At 41.4% G+C, this 15,610-nt stretch overlaps 1 protein-coding gene across 5 annotated transcripts in view; it reads right to left on the bottom strand.

Annotated features, from left to right (window-relative positions):
* Positions 1-15,610, bottom strand: part of TSPAN4 (tetraspanin 4) — a 416,627-nt gene that overhangs the window by 356,412 nt on the left and 44,605 nt on the right. Inside the window, exon 1 of one of the 5 annotated variants that reach the window (XM_030950223.1) lies at positions 3,712-3,879. The exons of the other annotated variants lie outside the window; for them this stretch is intronic. The gene's annotated coding sequence lies outside the window, so the exon portion shown is untranslated. Of the gene's footprint in view, positions 1-3,711; positions 3,880-15,610 lie in introns of those variants that run through there. 5 annotated transcript variants of the gene reach the window in all.

Raw genomic sequence — 15,610 nt, forward strand, 5'->3', positions numbered from 1 at the left:
TAGTACAACAGTGTCTGAACTGATTGATTATTTACTAGCTAGGTCCAGGGTCACACTACATTCTTTCAGCGGTGTTTGTGGCATGACAGTGACTCACAGCAACATTCAAGCTGTCCTGAGGTCATCCACAACACTTGACAGAGAGCAGGAAGACAGAAGTGACCTTCCCAAGGAGTCTGCTGCACAGCTGGGAGCTGAACCAAGGGCCACCATGCTCCCAGTGAGCACCCAGCTCCACAGGGAGCAGCAGGTAAATGCCCCCCCACAGACATGCCCTGAGCAAACACTTAGAAGCACCTGTGCAGGAGCAAGGTAGACGGGAAAATCCACCAGTGATGGCAAAGGAAATTTTGATGCTAACAACAACAGTTTACACATTACTTAATTTCCTACCTCAACAAATGAGTAAAGCACTCATTCAAGGACATGGCATTCTGAGTTTCGTAGTATTGTAATATCTGCAAAGTATTCACTTGTTGGGGGGGATTTTTAAAGCTTATTCTTTTAAGCTAGTGACTTAAACCAACTGCTACCTTAATTTTGTTGCCATGGATACACCAAGATACACATTTTCAAACCAGAAAACCTCCAAAACAGTAAATTACACCATACAAATTTTACCATGGTACTTCCAGGGAGAAGACATACCTCTCCTATCCTTGCTCTTTGCAGTTAACTTTAAGTTACCACAAACACATTTGTAGTTTTAAGGCAAGTTTTGATCTTTTGCTCTCTGAAACCAACCATCCAAAACACACAATCCAAGTGAGTTTCCATCTCGGGTTGCAGCACTCCCTCTGCTCTGCTCTTCCATCTGGCCACAGAGCAGCTGGCTGTGCCCCAGGCCCCCGTGCTGGCAGAGCAGCAGCACTGCTGAGAGCCACCAGCCATTACTAATAACGCTGCTGGCCGGGCCATGGCAGCACTGCTGGGCCAGCAGAGATGCTGCGCAGCAACTTCAGAGCACTGGGGCTCGGTCACAGTGTTGGATGTGACCCACTCAGAGTGGGAAGTACAGCACAGGTCCATGTGAGCCAGGACAGCAGCATTCACACCGTCCAAAGAGGAACGCTCTCAAACACACCAGTACCAGAACTGGTGACAAGATGAGAGACTTATTATAGAGAAACTGCACAGAATACATTGAAAATTTGTGATCTATACTGGAGTCAAATTATCACCTTCGAACAGGATCAATTACAGTTTACAACCCACACTTACCTGCACAGTTCAGAAAGCATCTAAATCAATACCTAGGTACTAAGTTTCTATACCAAAGATACTAAAAAACTATACCTATTGCTGGCGCCCCAAACATCTTCCCTTTGGAGAAGGGTTCAAGAAACAAATTTAATGGGATCCTTACCACCACTAGGCTCTCTGGAAAACCAAATGCACCTCATCAAAAATTAACATTACTTTCAAACACACTTTCTGCGTTTGCTTTAAGTTCCACTGTAGAAATGTAGGCTGGCATAAACTGCTGCAAATACATTGGAATATTTTACACTCTGTCAGGAGACCCTACCTGGGTTTGGAATCAACAACTTGAAATTATTTAATGGTTTTCAGAAGTTTTGTGCTGAATCAGTTACAGCAAAGCCACATTGCACCATATTAGTTTCTTTAACAGTAGATGCAGTTCTTTACCTCCTGACTTGATCCCTATTCCCCAGGCAAAGCAGTTACCAGCAGGGCTTGAGTCTTCACTTCTCTGCCCCTCAGTTCTCACACATTACAGAGACAACACTTCAACTTATGGGTCCATCTTGCAACCAAGATCTTCTCTTCAAATCCATCTATCCATCCATCACAATACCTCTTTACTAGGTTTACCTTGGGAAATTTCTGGGGTTTTTTGAGGCAGACTGGCCAGTACAGCATACAAGTAGCTGTTTGCATATACTTCAAAAAGTGAGGGGAAATAGGAAAAAAAGAATCACATATACATAAAATTATGTATTTTAAAAAAGCAAAGCTCCACACAAGTCTAGGATGAGACAGAGAGCCGAACATGAAACTTCAGAAATTCAGAGAAGACAAAGAAGTACCCACTCCCGAGAAAAGAGAAATTTAAAGCACTTTGCTTTGGTTGTCCTTCTGTCTTGCAACTTGCTACATCACACAAGAGCTGGCAAAGTGGATTAAATGCTATAGGTGGAAATTGAACTTGCAGGGATAACAGCTGTTCTCTGGCCACTAGTAGTCTCACAGCATTACAGCTAACCAGCATATTTCTTGTTAGATTCGTGCCAGGCCCACAAGTCAGTAACAATGATGATGTCTTGTCTTTGCCTCTCCCCAGCAGCTTCTGCCATCTGCCTTTGCTCTTTTGACTCACCTTCAGCCTGGCACAGTCTAAAACTACTCTCTATTCTATACTTCATACATCCATGTTGTTATTCCCTTTGTACAGCCAGTGTTGCACCCAACGCTTGGCTGATGCCCATCCATTACTACACTAGAACCCACTACTCTACTGAAAACATAGATTGAATTTGCAACTCTAAGAAATGCTGCTGTTGCTATCTACACTGAGACTACACTAAAGAAATATGCTGTGGCTGTATCAAAACCTTGTATCACTTAAGATATAAGTAAACTCCTACTATGAAGATAACATCCTCTCACTTCTGATCTGCTTTAACATTAGGCAGTTCATGGGAGGATAAAGCAGAAGGATGATACCTCACAGCTGGATGGGAACAAGAGCTGAAAGTCAGCCACAGGAAGTCAAGCAAATTCTGGACCTGTCTGGAAATAATTTCTCATTACAGGACAGGTTGTGAAGAATTAAATGATCCAAGTTGCTCATGCTCTGCAGAGCAGGAGAGCAGCTTAAGAAACAACACCCAAACTTAGAAATACAAGGTTTTTTCTTGTAACTGGTCCATGCTTTCCATGATATGCCAATACTGTAATATTCCCAACACCAAGCCAGGTACAGGATTTCACCTCCAATGAACACAAACCCAGCCAGCAGTTTTACACCACCTCCTTTCCAGACATTAATCTCCCAATGTAGGCAATGCATATCAACTCATATGGAAGTCCCCCAGTTCCATGCAGCAAGGGCAGTTGATACTGATTAACGATCTGGCTCAACACATCCAAGGAACCGACGCACTCATTAGTTATCCCAAACAGCAGGATATTACAGTAAATTATGACAGCTGCTGTGTGTAGCTTTTCAAATCTACTTTCTATGCCTTCAAATACAGCTAGCATTGGAGGTGTCCTTTACAGAAAAAGAAAAACCATCTATAGATCAGCACTCTGTACAGAGTCCAGCAGCCAGTAAGTGTAACTTGCCAGCATTTACAAAGCAGTGACGCACACAGCATAAAGCCTTTGCTAACACCAGTCCACATGGAGTGCCTTCAGTAAAAGCAGACACAAAAACCACTCTCCTGTCCTTATTTTCCCCAAAGTAAAAAGCCTGGCATCCTCCCTGCCTCCTCTATGAACCCCTCAGCTTTCCTTTCTGCCTTTATAATGTTTATAATTTCTCTTACTTTTAAAAACCATGTGAACGAAGGCATAGCTTGAATTCATGAGGGGAAAAAATGTTTTCCTACACCTTCTAAAATCTCTCAAAATCTAAACATTTAAAGACATTTCTGTTATGCCCCTCTATATATCTTCCTCAAAAATGTCATTCCACCTGGCTGCTTCTTCCAGTCTCTACCACATCCATGCTGTTCTACTTACCACAAAAGTGTTAGCAAAAGGCAGCAGACAGGACAGGATAGCTTGGGCACTTTCACCTCCTGTGCATCTGCACAATGTGTATTGTTCCTGCCTCAAAGACATCACAATTTAAACAGATGAGGCTGGGAGAAAAAAACTGTTTAGCTCATTTATAGGTTTTCAGGAGACTAGGAACCTTACTCATGATCACAGAAATTTATGGCAGAAGAACTGAACTCATACATCTCAATTCATTAGTATGACTCCAGTAACATCTCTCCTTTCAAGAGCAGTGTGTCCAGTCATTTCTCAGCATGTGAGGTCAAGAAGGACTTTAGCTGCAGACAGAGATTTTTCCCTTATTCTCCCTGACCTGAGGAGAAGTGATGATGTTTTCCTGGAATTCATTACTTGAATGCACGTACATTAACAGTTACAGCAAAACAAGGCCTGTCCTATTCATACCTGTGGTAACAGCTCCCTTGGGTAGTCTAAGAAATAGCCTCACAAAAACATCCCAGACTCATTTCCCTGACCGTCTGCCTTGTGAATTACTGGATTTGAATATATACCAATACATGAAAACTGAGGCACATATAAGAAAGATTAACAGTGAAAAAAATTCCTTCAGACCCATTAAGATAAAATAAACTAACAGTCTAATGGTTCAATGGACAAGAAAACACCAACCAACAAGGGAGACAGGGTGGGCAAGTGGGAAAAGTACACAGCAAAACAAGCTGAGAAAGCCCTGCTTTTATCCCCTCATGGAGGCTACCTGAAGGGAGCCAAGGCTGGTACCTTTCTGAGAAGAAGCAGCAAGCAGTGAGAGAATAGGAGACTGAAGCTCACTGCCACTTTTTTATCATGCTGATGGAACGCAGCAGGAAGCTGGTCTTGCAGCTCAGGACAGCTCTTCTCATCCTGTGATTTCATAGCTCAAAAACAACTTCACAAGACTTGTGCAGTGGTTCATGCCACACATCCTAACCCCCTCTGCGAGAGCAACAGACACTAAAGGCATAAATCCTGTGCTACAGAGCTATGGCTCAAGGCAGCCTGCTGCAAGGGAGAGGAAGCGATTCTAATTACAGCTCTCATCCCTTTGCTCCTGCCTGCAAGAGAAGTCAAATTGAAGGAATCTGCTTGACCAGCAATGCCTTTGCTGTGGTACTCGCAAGCCACCCCACTTCATATTCTGGACTAGGCAGGCAGTGTAGTACATTCTTCATCTCCATACCCAGGAGCCTCTCAGCAACTCTAGCTGGCCTTAATTACATGTAAACTTATACAGAGAACATGTCAGCCAGTTTTGAAATGGGAATGTAGTTAGCAGATGATCAAACTTGAGAACAACTTCTGTAAGCAAGCAACTTCTCTAAGCAAGCATCTACAAGACAATGTAAAAATCATAATGCACTGCTTCATAGTGTTTTCCTTTTCAGAGGCTTGGTTAGAGTAACAATCCTCATACACACACCCCAAGTCACCAACTGGAGACACTTCCCATGCCTCAGCTCTACCCTCATGTCAACAACTCCAGTTTGGAAATCAGAGCAGAGAGAGAACATCAAACAAATTCATCGAGCTCTTCTCATCTCTTACTTAGCTAAACAATTATATTTACATTGGCTAGCAGGATTTCTCAGGAAATTAATACAAAAGCAGGCATTGTTTTGGCCAGTTTATCAAGCAACAAGGATACTTCCTGAAAAAAAACACTTCCACTGCCCTGTTAGGTGCACCCATGTAACTACTGTGCCAGTAATGACACACAGGGGTCTTTTCTCTTCAATAAGAGCCATCACAGGAATGAAGCAAAAGGATTGCAATGGGTATGAGAAACAGCCCTTTCAGAAAAGCATCAATATGTTTAAATAAAGATACTGTCATAGAAAGATCAAATAAACGGCAGTATTTTCCTTCAGATAAAAAAATAAGCCATGTTTAAACAAGATTGTCATTTTGCACTGATGGAATCAGTCCAACTACAGCAAAGTAACATTTTACTGAAAAAGCTTTCCAGTTCATAGCCATTGGTATTATTATCCCAGAATAAGAATGCTGGAAACTGGTACAGTTTGTAGTACTACAAGTTACAGTAGTACATTTAAAACACTCTGAGACAACAAATTTTATAGTCTGTTCAGTAGAGTTTCCAACCTCCCCCTTAATCAAAGATGTAATCACCCTCACATGTCGTGGGATAGTCCCACTGCCAGCCAAGGGAATGTTGAATGTGAGGAGCTGGATTCCACAAAACCCAACCGCTGGGGAAGAGAAAAAAGCATGCTTTTTAAAAAAAAAAAAGTTTCCTTTTTTCTGTGGATCTTGCTACTGGGCACATTTTGTAGAGCAGAAAGTAATTCCATTATAGATTTATCTTTTTCTTCCGCTAACACTTCCTTTGTAAAATCAGCAAGTAAAATTTCTGTAAGGTCAAAACTGGCTTTTCACCCTCTAGAGACCCAACCGGTCTTTTCAAGCAGTTTAATAGCCTTTATCTCTTGAAAACATTTCAGTTGTGTGGGTGACTCCTCTGATTGCCCTTGCATTATAAATATATCTGCAAGCTCTGCTGACAGCACAAGGCACACATCACACAGCACAGCCACCAAGTGACATTTTTCTGTTGAATACACAGAATTATAGGAGCACATACCAAGGATAGCATCTATCCTCTAATGCCTACAAACACTAAGGAGACCTCAAGCCCGCTTGCAAAGTGGACCAGGCTGACTCTGTGACAACATCCATGCAGTTTTAGCCTTACTCCCCCGTGAGGTGCATCACAGACCACTTTCCAAGACTAACATTCCATGATTCTACATCCCACATGGAAGTGTGACTTCATTCAGGCTATGATAAGGCTTTCAGACTCCACTCTCCATTAGATCTTGCACTGCTCATGTGGGGCTATTAAAGTGTGACGGGTGCTGCTGCTCACTCCTTGGCTCTCCAGATGCCAAATCTCCATAAGGACAGGAACCAGGGAGCCTTGCTTGGTGTGATTCTGCCAACTGCGTAACTTCAACCCTCAGCAACCCCATAACAGAAGGGTTCTCTGAGTGACTGCTCACTCAACCTCCCTTCCTGAACCCAGGCGATCTCCCCTTCTGCCAAAGCCCTCCAGTTTATACTCTGGGCATGATGTCCTATGGTGTGGAATATCCCTTTGGTCAGTTCAGGTCACCTGTCCCCGCTGCGCTCCCTCCCAGCTTCTTTTGCAAACCTCCTCACCCATGCAAAGGAAAAAAAGTCCTTGACTTAGGATAAACACGACTTAGCAAAAAATCAAAACAATCCCTGTGTGTTACCAACACCATTCTCATTCCAAGTCCACAACACAGCACTGTAACAGCTACTGACAAGAAATTAACTCCACCCTAGCTGAAACCAGGCCAGCAATAAACATTCCAAAAGGTAGATTAAGAATCTCCAGTCAATATATGCAGGAAAAAAAGGAAAAATATTTTTCACTAAGGATCATCAGTTATGCGAAGTTGCAAACAAGATATTTCCAATGGAGATTTTTCTGTAATTAGGTCCAACATCTCAGATAGCTCAGAATTATAGAAAATCCCTAACCACACCATTGGCACACTAGGGCAGGACTTTGTGATCCAAGCAAACAATTTTTTAAGAGACCTACAGACAAGGAGCAGTACAAGATACTTTTGCAGATTACATCCTGCTGCAGTCATCGTGCATGAAGTGCTCTGATTATATTAAAAGGAAATATTTGTCCCTGCTGAAGATATTTTACTTGGTGTGGCTCTGATTTCCCCCTACACGCCTTAACAGAGCCTGAAAAATACAAACCAGCTCCTTGCAAGCTTATTTGGATGTTGAGTATTTCAAGCTCTAGGTACCTCCAAACCTTAGATACAGCAAAACAAGTTGAATGCTATCATCTCACTTCACTTTGCTGACTGCAGAAAAATATCCTAGAAACCCATTTCCTCACACAGCTAATTCATCTTCCCTGTGTGGGAAGAAACCCGTTTCCTCAGAGAACAGAACAGTGTGCCAGAGACAGCCACTGATGTACTGGCTTTTAATGTTGATTTCATATATCTTGTTGAACTGAAGCCATGACACAGGCATTTGTTATTTCTTCCCCTCCAAGCTTGTACTGAAACACAAACAAACAAGGTCTTCACCATAAAACCAGTAAAAGGCAGTTAGCTTATTTCCTTAAAGCAACACGAAGTACCTCTACTTCTTACTTTTAGAAGGGGACCCTAGTTTTAAGTTTCTGGGGATTTTTAGAAGGAATCATATTACAACCTAATTCTTCCATATTTTATTTAGGACGTTCAAGTAAACTTTCAAGTACTCCAGAGAACAATGTCCGCCCCAAATTTCAGTGACAGAAGGTTCTTTTTAAAGTTGCACACATAATGCAGCTTTGACTTTTGAGGTTAACTCAAGCTTTACAAATACAGCAGAGTGTCAAATACTGCTTTCATTAAGTACCAAAGTGTGAATGCTCCTATTTGCATTTTCCCCAAATGTCAATAGTTCACTTGAAAAACAGAGTCGAAAAGTCAGGACTGTTTGTTTCTCTTTCCTGCTCTACAGCTACAAAAAAGGTGGGAAAGTCAGAAACACACCAGTTCTATAAACCAAAATGTCATAGGATCTCTCTTTTCTTTAAAATAGTGCCTAGCTGCATCTTTTAGTGTTAAAATTTTTTGTAAGTCAAAGCTCTCACTGACCAAAACCAGTCACCTAGCAATGGCTCTGTTTAAAAATTAGATAATGTTACATACAGGACACAATGTGATAAATCCATCTTCCTCCCAGCCCCCTTTTGCTTAAGCAGCATTCAGAAGAGTAAAGGTGGGGGAGGGGAGAAGGTCACAGCAAAAATTAATTAGAGTGGAACTAAAATTAAAGTACTGAATGGATATCATTTCAGTGTTCAAACGTGTTGAAATCACCACTAATCAATTCAGCTATAGCAACCAATGACAAAGTTACTTGAAAACGGCAAACAAAGATTTAAAGGGGCTGCTGAAGTTTTTTATTTGCCACCAGAGATCACAGCCACCATCGGGGTTCTGTCTTTCTGGCTTGAATTGTTGTCCTCAGTTTCAAACTAAGCCATATGTTTCACATTAAAATGAAGGACAACCCGGTGTCCTTGAAGGATCAGACACGGTTCACTTCTAGAATCATGCACTCATCCCATGGTTGCATAACCAGGCACGAATGGACCTCCTGCATCCTCGTGATTTCCCTGCTGCTGCTAACATCTGACACCATTCCCATGCTGGACACCAAGACATGAGGAAACAAAAGCAACATCTCAAACTAATGGGGAGCAAATGACATCTCCACATCTCCAAGGCTGGCAGAGCAGAGGACTGTGATAGGTGAGCTGGCTCCCAGCCTGGCAGCACTTTGGCTTTGTCAGCCACAAGCGCTTTGGCAACCTCTGCTTGTTACCGCAGACCTCCACCGGTCAGGGATTGTTGTTGAGCTATTGAGAAACATTTAATGAGAACCACATGTTTCCCAAGTGTTCTGGGATGTAACCTAGCACAAGAGAAAAACAAGAAAGTTCAACAGACAGCTTTTATGACAATACAAGCATTTTGGCTTTTATGTGTGTCTTGCAGTAAAACATGCAGTGACCCATGCCCTCTGCCATCAGTGTGACTGATCACACTGCCAGCAGTAAATCTGTCACCCCTGCTGGGATGAAACACTCCCATCTTAGCTAGAGCCCTGATCTGCAGCTGCATTAGGATACACAAATCTCTCTCTGGCGTTGCAGGGCACATGCATAATTTCTCAGCATACCGTGAACATATTATGCAGCTGCTTCTAAACACTTCTCATCAACACGAAGATAGGTAGCCTGAGTGGAATATTATCAGAGGGCCCCTTTTTCAAAATGTATTTAGAAACTTTAAAAAAAATTACACTGATTTAAGAGTTTTCAAATCAGGCCAAAAAAATTACATTCCAAGTGAGCAAGCATCCTGCACCTTAGTTCACAGAGCAAATTAGGAGCAGAGCTAAAAATCTGCTCAGCCTCACAAACCCCCATTCTCACTGCTACAGCTGCAGCAGTTAGGCAGAAGTTATACACAGCCATATGTATTTACAGCATTACACAACAAACCAACATAAAAATCAACACTAGGTTATATTGTGGGAAGTGCCATCCAGATGGCAGGCAGATCTAAAGTTATTGCTGCAGGCAGCTGAGAAAAAGATCCTGGATGGAGGGACACTGCACTGGCAGGCAGATGAACCAGAACAGCAGCTCTCAATCAGCAAGACCTGCCTCTCCAGCAAGGTGCCAATGTCATAGGGATGAGATACTGGTGACAGCCTGCAGTATCCCACTCCTGGCACCAGGATCTGAAGTCAAGGCATCTATACAGAATAATTCAAGGTAGAAGGGAAGTGGATTCCACCAAAGTGAGGACAGGCAAAAGGTAAAAAAAAATTAAAAAACAAATAAAACCAAAACAAAAAATCACCATTTTTCACAAGAAAGGCTACAGAAAACTAGAAAACATTGAGCAGAATAGTCTGAACAGTTCTCCTCTATGCAAGGGTGAACTCCCAGATAAAGCAATACCTTTGTGTATGCAGAGCAATGTGCTTATCAAAGTCTCAGAAACAGAAAAGCTACAAGCTACCTGATACTACACAGAAATCAGATGAGACTTTACTGAAAAAAACACATCACCCTAAAGTATAAATACCCAACAGCTCTGACTGAGTTGGCTCAATATTCCTATAGCCTCTCTCCCACCCCTTCACTCCCTGCATTTACTGTCCCTTGCAATCAGACAAGGCATTTTTCCAGTCTGGCCCCTCACCACAATGTACAACAGTCACCTCACAGTTAAGGGCAGCAGAGCTTCCAAGACCTTGCTGAGACAACACAAGCCTAAGTGGCACACAGACTCCTTTCAGTGCCAGGATTTTATCCCACCTTGCACAATTCAGGAACAAGTACAATGGTCCCACACAGGTCCCTTCCAGGGCCTAACATGAAGTTCAGCAGTGGCAGGAGTCAGTGGAAAGCTCCAGGCGGTTCAGACACCATAATCTTTTTTCTCCAAAGCTGTCAAAAACTGTCAGCAACTCCCAAAAAGTCTCAGAGTCAGATACTACAGATAAAAACCACTACGCAATAACAGAAATGGAGAAATGAGATAATGTCTCAGAGAGACACAGAGAGCATCAGAAGTAAAAAAGGCTAGAGCATCACTGAATTCAGCCTCCAAAGGTCTCTCTTTTAATCATCTAGTGCATGCCCCAGACAAGGAATACATTACTTTTTACTGCTAACTGGTGGGGGTAATATCATTTTCTCTAAGGAGCACCCATAAGACATGATGGAGCAAATGTCAGAACAAAATAAGTAGTATGTGGTACAAATTTCAGAGACAGTTATTTTCTGGCAATCATTTTAATATTTGCAAGGTTTTATTGCATTGGGTTAATAGTGATTTTATTACATAACCAGAGCTCTACAAAATGTAAAAAAACAATCACTGGGAAAAAACAGCAACTGGTTCTCAAAGCTTAATTGGCATATCAGCTTTCTCAAGATTTATTCATACCCTGCTTCCATTTGCCAGTGAAGTCCTTAGAATTATCACTTTAAAAATAAAATTCATATTGTGTTCTAGAAGTTGAAATCCTTTACCCTATTTATTAAACCAGTAAGTTTGCTAAAATTTCCTCCATGATCCTTAGTGACATCATTATTGTACTCATTTACCAAAGAACAACAACAACTACAAAAAAACTTATTTGGCAATAAGAAACACTGGAGAGAGTTTCTAACATGAGATGCAGCTTCCTTAAAGCAATGGATCAGCTCCCAGCTATCACACCAAACCTCATTATACTCACTGCTTGGCAAGCAGTATTTCTTGCATATTTACTCTGGCAATCTCTTCCAAAGCTTACTGAAGCTAATGGGTTTCAAAACCAGGTTCTAAAAGGGAAATGGGTCCTAAAATGAGTAGCCCAAATGTAAGTTATTCAAACCAAATGCAATGGAATTAAATCCATGAACAACTTTGTTCTGCCTGAAACTCAAGAGCTCTTTCCCTCTACCCCTGAGCTATCATCATAACGGGACTAATTCCAGCTCTAAACCATGGAGGAACATTTCTGAGTAATGTCAGTGTGTTTGCTACACTTCAAGGATAAATTAGTGCACTGTTTTTGCACTAGCTCTGCCATTCATCTCCACTGTTAAGTTACTCAGCAGGCAAGAAACAGAGATACCAACGCTAAGGTAATTCTCTCCCTCTAACATACATGTCTGGTTACTATCATATGTCATCCCCTGGCACGAGAAAGTGACCTTATGATTGTGTGTGAGCTGTGTGGTGTTATAAATCAGAGCAAGCATATTTTTAACAGTAAAGGAACCTCTTTTTATACAAACTTTGTTCAAGGAAGGGATTTTGTTAAAAAGTGAGAGCAGAACACTGTCTTTGCAACAGGACAGAGGTTCATTACAAACTCCACATGCCTTCTGTGTCTAAAACAGTTATTCAGAGAACATCCTACACCTGCACTACTGAGGGTCAGATTTAAGACTGGCACCCATTTGTATTTACAAAGTTCCAGTGAGCATGCAAGTCTCCCAGCTGCAATAAATACAGCTACAGAAATACAGACAGAAGGCAGAGACTCCAGACCTTGTTGAAGTCTTGAATGCTGAACATCAGGCTCTAAGGATTTGCAAATTTATTGAGGAGATTAAAGGCACACTAACATTTAAAGGGATTTTCAAAAGCACCTAAGCAAGTTAAAAGCTTTGAAAATTTTACTAAGCATCTGTTCACATATTTGGAAACTTAAATACATTTGAAACCTAACCCAAGAGCATATTAAAGGCAAATTCAATCTGAGGAACTTAACAAGCATACTAGACTTCATAGTCTCCAAAAACTGTGTTTATTCACACTTGTCTTAGTTGAAGAAAGCTTTTAAGAAGTCTCTCTTCCAGACTCCCTGGCATGAGAAAACTGGAAAAATTGTTCATGTGAATGAGTGATGAATGTAAGAACAAGAAAGGACAGGTCAGTCTAGGGGACAGCATCCTTGCTACTGGGGTTCAGAAGAAATGCAGTGAAGCAATGTGACCTGGATAGTCATCTTCCCACTCTGAGCCACTGTCTTCTCACATTTTTCAGCCTGCTGAGCTTACAGGCTTTTTTGGATCAGAGAATTTCTATTCCTGTATATACACAGGGCCTAGTCCATAGCTTTCATGTCCTCTAGCAATGCCTCTAAACACTCTGCTACAAGCTGATTCCTAGATTAATCCATCAGCTCTAAACCCATTTTCTGATGAGAACTGGCACTTAGAATAACCTGAGCCTACCACTGGGGACAGTTTTTCAATATATGTCTGTATATATAACACTGCTGTTCATAATAAATGGTCCTTAAATGCCTAAAACATATGTAAACATGTTTTAATATGCCTTTATATATAGATACATAGACATAGAAAAATGCAAGCACCAGGCTCTTGGGTATGTAAATGGCATTTTATAAAGGTCACCTTTTCATGCAGAAAGAAAGACTGATGAAGGTTAATTAAATTAAATTCTACATTTATCCAAACTCTCCAAAGCAAGGACTTTAATATCATCCTTAAATAACAGCCAGCAGTTTTAAAATATCTTTGAGAACATGATGATCAGATAAGCCTTGGAGCAAGGCAGAAGAAAATCAACCGCACTGTACATGTTGTGTTTCTCTGTTCACTTAGAGAAGTTTGCAGAGGTGTAGTTGTTGTGTTGGGGATTTTTAATTGGAAAAAAAAAAAAGTAGGGAGTAGTTTACTGAGCTTCTGCTCCTCTCATTCCAAAACTTGTAACAATAACCATTTGTAATTTAGCCTGTACAGGCCTTCAGACAGCAATGATAGCCTTTCAGTCAGGACCTCTTGTGCTGATGCACGTTAGCACAGAACTCAGCAGCAGAAATCCTGTAGCAATGAAACAACCAAAATCCTGTCAAAGCCAAAGTAATTTCTACCATTCCATTCCTGGGTGCTTGCTATGGGCAGGCAACAAAACACCTGCAGGGTTGAAGCATGTGAAGCTTACTGAATTCAAGACAATTCATAACATGTGCATCCCAACTGGATCAGGATGCTCTCCATGCCTATTCAAGCCCCATGATTGCTGGACACTCTGCACAGGAAAGAAGCCCTGTGATAGCATCTGCATCCACCAGGCAGGCAGCAGGAAGAGCAGCTCTCAGGGCAGTAAGGACACACGGTTACACAGTTCCCAGTGGAAAAGGTCAGAGGACATTGCCACTGCCCCCATGCCCCATAAATCACACACTACAAGCTAACATTAGACAGCTGTAATTTTTAGTCAAACTTTGTTACACGGCAGTAATTCTCATGCAGTTGCTATCTCCACATCTGCAAACTGACACAAGGAGACAGTGCCCTGCACTGGCATCAGGACAAAAAGAGACTCTACAAACGTGGCTTTCCAACCTTGCAATTTAAGCACATTGCTCACAGAAAGAGAACAAAAATAAGGTAATAGCCCAGAGCACAGAAGAGAATTCATCATTCTGCAGGAAATTATGTTTTAAACGTCTTTGCTCTTGACAAACCTGACAGATAACCTACAAAGAGATGAGTGAGCAACAAGCAACCACCTCCTTCAGGTATCTCTCCAACCACAATGTCAGGTCAACATGTAGAGAAGCAATGGCTGAGAAGGCTACTGAGCCAGGAGAATGACATACCCTTTTGACAATTTCTTATGAATAGGATACAACAGGGTCTGGTTCCCTAACAAACTTCAGGAGTCAGGGGAACAGTCATATAGTTTTACCACCCAGAGAAACCTTGGTAACAAATTGTGTTCTCAAATACCCAGCTGTTCCCATATAATAAACATACACAAAAAGCCCATCAGAGTACACAGAGCTCAGAACATTTAAATTGTTACAGCAGCACCGTTAACAATAGACTACTTATAAATAACAATTCTGTACCACAGATTTCATTAGCAGCAGATATACTAGTAGAATCAGATATCTACAGTCTAGACCAATTAAAGCAATTAAAAACTCTGTTTCTGCAAAGAGGAACTACATAACCTCTGAGAGGCACGGCACACCCTGTGCATAGATCCATTGTAGGCCAGATTCTAGTGTATGAATGATTATGGGGTTACTAATTTCATTAGGAATCTGCCAGTTTACACCAACATGGCAGCAGCAGAAGTCTGTCAGTTCCCATGGTACTGCAAACACTTCCACCCTCCCATTAGCCCTCCTCATTCAATTAGATCCCTCAGCATGGTGAAGAAATTCACTGAACTGTCTGTAGCCAAGACATCAACATCTGCTCCTATTCTCTACAGGAGACAACAGACAAATCCAAAATTTGCTCCCTAGGACCTACCCTTCCTCAAATGTTGCAACAGGAGAGGATTAGCAATAATTTATCTCCCAACATACCATGTGTACCCATATAAATCTTCATTAATATCTGGTGAATTCCAGGGAGTGGAAGAAGATGATTTATCATGCCAGTTCATCAGATCAGGACACAGACACAGAAAGTCCCTGTGCTCTGCCCAACTCAGTCTTCAGCTATGGGTCAGCATGTCTGACCAAACTACAGAACTTTGTTATCAGACATTGTTTCCTGAAAGTATAAACACCTCCTGAGAGTATCAACATTACTATAGAAAGACAGTATGGATAGATATATTTATATATAAAGACTTTTTAAAAAGATGACAATATAGTCTCATATAACTAGAGCCTGCATTAGTTCATTAGGTGCAGCTGTGTTTCATATAATTTTGTAGAAGTTTACTTTTACCTAAAAGAAATACAGAATATTTGTAAAGAAATAAAAATCCTCCTCTAGTATTTTCTA

The sequence above is a fragment of the Camarhynchus parvulus genome, chromosome 5, assembly GCF_901933205.1.
Source record: "Camarhynchus parvulus chromosome 5, STF_HiC, whole genome shotgun sequence".
In the NCBI taxonomy this organism is placed as follows: domain Eukaryota; kingdom Metazoa; phylum Chordata; class Aves; order Passeriformes; family Thraupidae; genus Camarhynchus; species Camarhynchus parvulus.